The sequence below is a fragment of the Aplysia californica genome, unplaced genomic scaffold, assembly GCF_000002075.1.
Source record: "Aplysia californica isolate F4 #8 unplaced genomic scaffold, AplCal3.0 scaffold00527, whole genome shotgun sequence".
NCBI classification, from domain to species: Eukaryota; Metazoa; Mollusca; class Gastropoda; order Aplysiida; family Aplysiidae; genus Aplysia; species Aplysia californica.
Window position 1 is genome coordinate 333,152 of NW_004797797.1, and position 8,049 is coordinate 341,200.

Below are 8,049 nucleotides of genomic sequence, written 5' to 3' on the forward strand. Positions count from 1 at the left end.
CTCTCCCCTCTCTCTCTCCCGCTAGTTCCCAAACCCCTCCACACTCTGCCTCCCTCCTTCTCTCTCTGTCTGTCCCTCGCTCTCTCACTCCCTCCCCTCCCTCTCCCCCTCTCCCTCTCTCTATCTCTCTGTCTCCCTCGCTAATTCCTCTACTTCTCTCCTTCCCTCTCTGACTGTCCCTCCCTCTCTCACTCCTTCCCCTCCCTCTCCCCCTCTCCCCCCCTCTCTCTCTCTCCCCAGCTAGTCCATCAACCCCTCCGTCCTCTACCTCCCTCCGACTTTCTCTGTCTGACCCTCACTCTCTCACTCCCTCCCCTCCCTCTCTCCCTCTCCCTCCCTCTCTCTCTCCCCCGCTAGTTCCTCGGTCCCACCACACACAGCCAGGCTTGTCCATTCTCCTCATTCGGGCACAGGAATCAAGGTAAGCAACATCTCAACTTCTCTCTCTCTCTCTCTCTCACTCTCTCTCTCTCTCTCTCTCCCTCTCTCTCTTTCTTTCTCTCTCTTTTTCTCTCTTTCTTTCTTTCTTTCTTTCTCTTTCTTTCTTTCTCTCTCATACACACTCTCTCTCCTTTTCTCTCTCTATCGCTTTGTGTCTTTTCTTTTTATAATATGTGCGTGTGTCCTTTTCTATCTCTTTCTATCTCTCTGTCTCTCTCTTTCTCTCATTCTATCTCCCCTTCAATCTTTGTGTTACTCTCTCGCTCTCTCTCTCTTTCTCTCTCTCTCTCTCTCTCTCTCTCCTTATCTTCACCTTCTCTCTCTCTATCTTGTTTTCTTGTTCCTTAATCATCTGTTCATTGACCTTTATCATTTACTGTCTAGAGTGTATTCCTTATTTCTCGTAGACAAAGCTTTTTTCTTCTGTTTTATACACTTTCGAGTTAAAATTAGTGGTGTCGGTGGCCTAGTGGTTAGGCTACCGGACTCGTAATCGTGAGATTGCGGGTTCGGGGGTTCGAGCCTCAGCTCGGTCCGACGTTGTGTCCTTGGGAAAGGCACCTTACACGAACTTCCCACTTGGCTCGGTCCTATCGGAGACGGACGTTACATTAGGAGGTCCCGCCTCTTAAATAACCTAATAGTGTTGATAGGGGCGTTAAACTCATACCATTTCATTATTTTTCTTGTTGAAATTGTCTTTCTGTTTTTCGTATTTCTTTTGCTATTGTTTCAATTGTGAGGCAGCGTGGTGGAATCAGGCTCTCGTCAAAATAATCAAAGTGAAGAAACTTGCTTTTTTCCGCAGGTTTGTGAATTTTCATCCGATTTTTGTTTTCTGGCTCAACACCTTTCATGCCCATTAACGATCTCATTTCTGTGCGGATTTTTCTGAAAAGCGTAGATTAAAGGCACCAAAAAATGTAAAATGTCAGTTACCTCTTAATCTAAGGAAATAACTAATCTTTGGCAGCCATTTTCTCACTAATTTTACCTCTGAAAACAGGTGACCCCCACCTCCTTCATTCGCAAATATCACGACTTGTATTCAAGATAAATGGATATTTATTTCATCCCTATAAAGACAACTGAACAAGCTTTACGATGAAACCAATAACTCTACATGCCCAAAAATTGACGAGAGCCTGATTCCACCACGCTGCCTCACATATAGAAACACAACGGCACAATAACGGGCATTTAGCACTGTATAAAAAAGTAAGACTGGTATGTCCTAGTAGTAGGACATACCAGTTGCGCCCTCCAACCACCCACACAGACAGAAACAACCGAGGAAGAAAAAAAAAAGAAGTAGGACCTATCAGTGGCGCACTCCAAACGCACTTTCCTGAATGCCCCTTCAAGATGAACAAATCCACTGACTGCTAATCAAATTCACATCCAACAGACAGATATTAAGGAAATTCATTTGTACCAACTGCATTGATGTTACTGAACACGCAGTGCTACAAATAAAACACACACACACACACACACACACACACACACACACACACACAGAGAGAGAGAGAGAGAGAGAGAGAGAGAGAGAGAGAGAGAGAGAGAGACAGACAGACAGACAGATGTTTTACGGAGCGCGTTGTCCCAGCACGTGAGACATGTATTTACTAATGCCCTGTCTTGTTGTGAGTGTATGCGTGAGTACATCAAAGCTTTGTACCATCAACTACCATTGTAAACGACCAAGACAAATTTCTCCCTGCGAGATGAATAACGATAGTCATTGTCATTGTAACTGCCATTGTCATTTCCACTATCATTGTCATTGTCATAAGAAAAAAAAAATTCCATCGTGGGCAAGACATCACTCTTTTCATTTTTTATTGCTTCATAATAGTATAAGATATGTATATTATTATTATGTTGAAATTAAGCACTCGTCAAAATATGGGATTCAAAGAAACAGTAAAACTAGTAAAACACGAAGTACGGATAGGGTTAAAAGACTCTCCCCGCTCTGGAATCGAACTCCAGTCTCCAGTGTGCGTAGTAGGAGCGCCTTACCGCTACTCATGAAAATGAATCTCTCTATCGTCTTTATCTCATCTCCTGCGTTTATTGTATTGCGAGTGCACCCCAACGCTTACTAAAACGACCTTATCTTCGGTACTTAATTATATGACTTTAATGTGTTGTGGGTGCAGTAAAACGTTTACTAAAAATAAACCGCACCCTGGTCATTAAACAACGTCCAGTTTCCGGGCATTCGAAAATTAAAAAAAAACAAAGCTCAACTACATTTGTCATTCAGAGTTTCAAACTTCGTTTCCTTTATCTGAAACTTTAAAAAAAGACAGGCGGCAAGATGCATACTAGTAATAATAGATTTCTGATTATAGATAGCACTTGTGTCACGATGAGGTGGAATCAGGCGCTCGTCGAATTTGGGGAATGTGGAGTTATTAGTATCGCCTAAAAGCTTGTACATTTGCCTTGCTTTCGAAGAATGAAATACCCATTTATCTTGAACACAAGTCGAGATATTTGCTATTGAAGGAGGTGGGGTTGCCTGGTTTCAGAGGTAAAATTAGCGGGAAAATGGACTACAAAATTTGGTTATTTATATTGCCTGAGAGTCCGTGGAAACTGACAATTTACATTTGTGTGCCTTTAATCAACCCTTTTCAGTTAAAAATCCACTCAGAAATGTATTCTTGATTGGACAACAATGGTGTTAAGCCAAAAAAAAATAATTAAAAAATCTATAAAAATTGCCAAGTTGACAGGAAAGCGCCAGTTTCTTCAATGTCATTTTTTTGACGAGCGGGATGTTAAGAACAGCGTTTGATTTAACCACGATACAACACATAGGTCCGCTACTTTTTGTTGAAAAGTTTTAAAATATTTTTTGATGAATATAATTTCCACACAAAAAAAACAAAAAACAAAAAAAATTTACGGTTTCCAAAAAAACTAGAAAATTCCCACCAAGAATACGATAATTCCCAAACATAATGCAAGGAATTCTGGCAACAAAAGTTTTCAAAACAACAATAATTTCCAACTAACAAAAAATCCAATAATTTCCTAAAAGAATTGGATCATTTCCACCCATTACACTTCGGCCGTCTTTTTTATTGTAGTCTTCCATTGACGAGCTAACACTTTTTTTCCTTTTTTTTCTTAGTAAGTGTTATACGGCGCCTTTAACTGCATAAGGTCATAATAATATGAGCGTGTGTGACACATTTAATATTTTCCGTAGGTATGAGATTTTGAATTTTGTCACGGTGGCGGCCGAAGCCTACTATTATAGATTTTGGACCACCAAGGGAACGTTTACGTGCGCAACTTGCACACGGGAACCTCAAGATTTTTCGCATTTAACCCAGAAGGCTACGTGTCCTATAAAATGTTTGTAGGAGTCAGTTTTTTGTGTGTTTTAGTGAGGTTTTTCGTCGCTCGCACCTGCATAAGGTCATATGAGCGCCAAGGGGTGGATGTCAACAGAGAAGTCCTTACATGGAATAAGGCTTACTCTGCAAACCTCTCTAGCTTCAACTGCACAAGGTCTGCTTCGACTATCAAGGCACCCCGGAAATAGCGGGTCACAAGAGTGTGACAAACATAATAAGAAGTAGAGGAAAAATGACGATAGTAAGGATAGCGAAAGAAAAAACAACTGTTCCCTGTTGCAGTTCTGGTACAGTTAAGAGCATGACATTGATGAATCAGCGCATTTACAATTACAATTCTACTGCGCATAAGAACATGGTTAATGTCCCCCCGTTGGAAATGACCTAAACACACTTTAGTCAGTGACACTTCCCCGGGGGTGATGGAAAGTTTAAAAGCTCGTGAGCCGCGGGCAAACGAGTGCGCCCACTCTCACCATTTACACATTAGACAAGTATAATATTATTGTTTTCTTGTCGTTGTTGTTGTTTTTTAAATTGTTGCCCCATTTTTCAGGGGTAGGGAGTGTTTTGGGTTGGGTTCTTTCTTTGCTTGTGTTTTCTTTCTTTCTTTGTTTTCGGAAAGGGGAAAAGAAGTGGGGCAGGCACGGGGCGAAGGCTGACTTGTTTGACAGGGTAATCAAAGTGAAACGGGACCAGATATGGCCTGCAGATGATATCACACAAGAATCTTACTCGAGGCGGCGACTCTGAGTTGTGAATGAAAACAAATCCGGAATTCATATTGTATGTTCAATCGCCAAAATAATCGGGAAAGTATCGTATTAAATATCAGTTCCAACTAAAATTAAATTTAACTTTAGATGTGAATGCATAAACACAAAGCAAAGAAGCAGAGATGTCAGTACTAGATCTATACATATTATGTAAAAGATCTGCCAGTGAGTCTAACTCTTTGGCAGAACATGACAATTAACCTTTTTTTAAATTTCACATTTGGCTGTTTTTGTTAGACTCTGCGGCCAGGAGCTGGTGTCATAATCGAGGTCACGATCTGATTATAGGACGGTAAAAAGTCGAGGAAAAAAAACAAGCACATGCAGCAGTCAAGAGATTATTAGGAGTTAGTTCCCCTCACATTTGTGAGGTAGACTCGACCAGTGTAATAGTTAGCTTACATAATCAGGGCTTGTGATTGATTATAACTGTGGCCCCAAAGGGGTGAACAGGGTATACGTGGCAATGAAACAGATTTGACTGCTATGCACATGTCCCATTCAACTCTATTGGTAGACTCTTCCAGCCTCACTTTAAGCTTACTTAATCAAAGCTTGCGACTGCTTATGGAGTGGCCGGAGAGGGGTGAGGAGGCTATTTCTGTGTCCGTGAAACCGTTTTGAATGTTAGGCATACTCATTGTTGATTACGAACGTCTTTTTACATTTCATTTAATAGGTTTACGTTTAAGGATGAATTTGACAGCGACAATGTTTCAAAATTAGGAAGGGAAGCACTGATTATTTGATTATATAGACGCTTCGCCCCTGGCCGGGCAGGGGGTGCATGTTGAAGGACTGTCAAAAAAACCAGTAAGGCAATGAGAGCATCACATCATAGGCATGGAAGAAAGAAAACCTTGGTGAGTTTATGTCAGGTACTGACTCGCACCGTACGGACACCTTTGAAATCCAAATTGAACGTAAGTATTTTGCTTTTTGTTTTTGGTAAGGGGTTTTGTGGGGTGGGGGTTGAGGTGGGCTTCCGATCCTGCTTGTATTCATCCGCCATAACAGTTAACTTAAAATCTAAATCGCTGCAAATTATATCATGATACAGTTACGTCTTTTTTGTGACGCAGTGTCCGGCCGTGGTACACAGAATGTGATGACATCACAGCTTGACTACAGCCGGACTTCGGTCATTTTCACAGCGGGTTCATCACGTTCGTTTTGATGACTCGTCGTGTTTATGACCAGTGCGTGAAAGTTGAGAAACGGTATTGGTTTAACGCCCCTATCAAGACTACTAGTTTATTTAAGAGGTGGGACCTCCGAGTTTAAACGTCCATCTCCAAAAAAGACCCAGCCAGGTGGGACATTCGTGCAAAGTACCCCCTTTCCCAAGGACACAACGTCGGACCGAGCTGAGGCTCAACCCCACCCCCCACCCCCTCCCCCAACCCATATTATCATATAACCTCTTTGTTTAAGACCCACATGTCTGTGGCCTCGTGGTTAGGCTGCCGGACTCGTAATCGTGAGGTTGCAGGTTCGAGGATTCGAGCTGCGGGCCCGACGATGTGTTCTTAGTAAAGACACTTTGCACGAATTTTCCTCACTTCACCCAGGTGGAAATGGGTACCCAGCTATAGAGAGCGTAAGATCTTGTCAGTATGTTAGTGTTTTAGAGCCAATAAAAAGCAGCTTGTTCTGTATGTTTCCCAGGAAGTTGAGGTTTTTTCAGAATGCTCTCAGGTCTGCTGGGGTAATAGTTTAGATTGTGAAGCTCATAGAGCTTGCTGTTGTGTAGGGATTTGCGCTATACAAATGCTATCTGTTATCTATCATTATGAGTACTAGCAGTACCTATCGATACAAGAAGAAGGACGCAACGAGTAAAAACCTCCTGTCTGTAGGAGGGGCTTTCCTGGCCTAGACGTTAAGGTGTTCGCCTCTCATTCAATAGGTCCCGGGTTCGAATCCGGATAGGGACGGACATTTTTCTTCTCTAAAATGTTCTCCTTTCACATCCTGTCCTGCTCTCTAACAATGCCCTGTCGTCTTCTTTTGTCTACACTTTCTGCTCCCACCCCATCACCTCCTTTACCCCCTCCCATGGGCTCCTGACTTAGAAAGCTGCAGCCTTACTACTGCTCCTCCTTGGCGCCTTCTTACTGCTGTCTTTAAGCCACACCCTTGATCTTATGGTAGGAAAGATCTACACCTAGCCTTAAGTCTCATCGGACAAGGTCAAACAATCTCGAAGGTTCGTGTGCAAGTTGCGCAAAAGTAGACTTTCGGCCGCCACCCGGGCAATATTCAAAATGTCCTACCATCTGAAAATGTTTCCTGTAATGTGTCCCGCGAGGGGGTGTTGTATTCCTCTCAGTCCAGGTTAACCCTAACATGTAGCGTGGAAAGCCCGCCTTCCAAATGGTCTAAAATATTTTTGTTAGTGTGGCCGTAAAAAACATTACAAAATGTGAGGTTTTAAGGTGAAATCAGGCCTATCTATTAAACAAAACCAAACCGTACTGTAAAATGTTGTAAATACAACTGACTTGCAGACTCCCATGACTTTATGTCAATGTTATGGTTTATGTACTAGTTTTATGATTGACTGTATTCTGCGATTTTTGTGCAAATTTACTCGATCGTGATCGAGAAAATTAACGTATTAAAATACCAGATGTTTGTAGAGGTTGGTGGGTACTCTGGAGTGGTTTTCTCTTTCTCTCCTATCAAACATCCATCGTCTTTATCCCCCCCCCCTTTCCCCTTCTTTCCTATCAAATATTTATCGTTCATATCTCTCCTCCTTCTTGTTTATGTTTGTTACTCTCTTGAAACACCTGTAATCTTCGGCACTTATATGAGATGACCTTTTTGTTGTCGCAAATGTCGACGTGATGAAATCAACCGCTCGTCAATATGTTAGACTTGCGGGCTTATTGGTATTATCTTATAGCTTGTTCATTTGTCTATCTTCCAATGAAAAGATATTTGCGATTGAAGGAGATGAGGGTCGATTTATTTCAGAACAATTAGCGAAAAGGTGACCACTAAAATTCAGTGAATCCCTAGCTAGGAAACTGGAAGTGTACACTTTAATCAACGTTTTGCAGTTTTAAAAAATCCAGGCAGAAAATTATGATTTTAAATGAACATTAAAGGTGTCGAGCGAAAATCCCAGAATACACATAAAAATTGTCATTATTTCGGTGGAAAAATACCGGTATCTTCGATTTCACTATTTTGACAAGTGCCTGATTTCACAACAGTGTATCACGTGATAATACTTTTATGAAATGTGAAATGGTATCAGTTGATTGATAGAGATTGTGACCACGAGTACGTATAAACAGCGACGTAAAAAAAGGAATATAACTATTTATAATATATTACAATTTAGCGGTGTTTCTTGGGCTCGCCTGGGAAATCTCTGAGCAAAATTGCTTCCTCGGGTGAGTTTGAGAGGACCAAGACACGAAGTTTGTGTGAGAATTAAAAGT

The 8,049-nt window shown here is 41.6% G+C and overlaps 1 protein-coding gene across 1 annotated transcript in view; it reads left to right on the plus strand.

Moving 5' to 3' along the window:
- Window positions 1-355: 355 nt before the first annotated feature.
- LOC101847605 (corticotropin-releasing factor-binding protein) overlaps window positions 356-8,049 on the plus strand; it is a gene marked incomplete in the record, with an annotated part of 66,477 nt that continues 58,783 nt past the window's right edge. Inside the window, 1 exon segment of the mRNA XM_013086964.2 lies at window positions 356-421.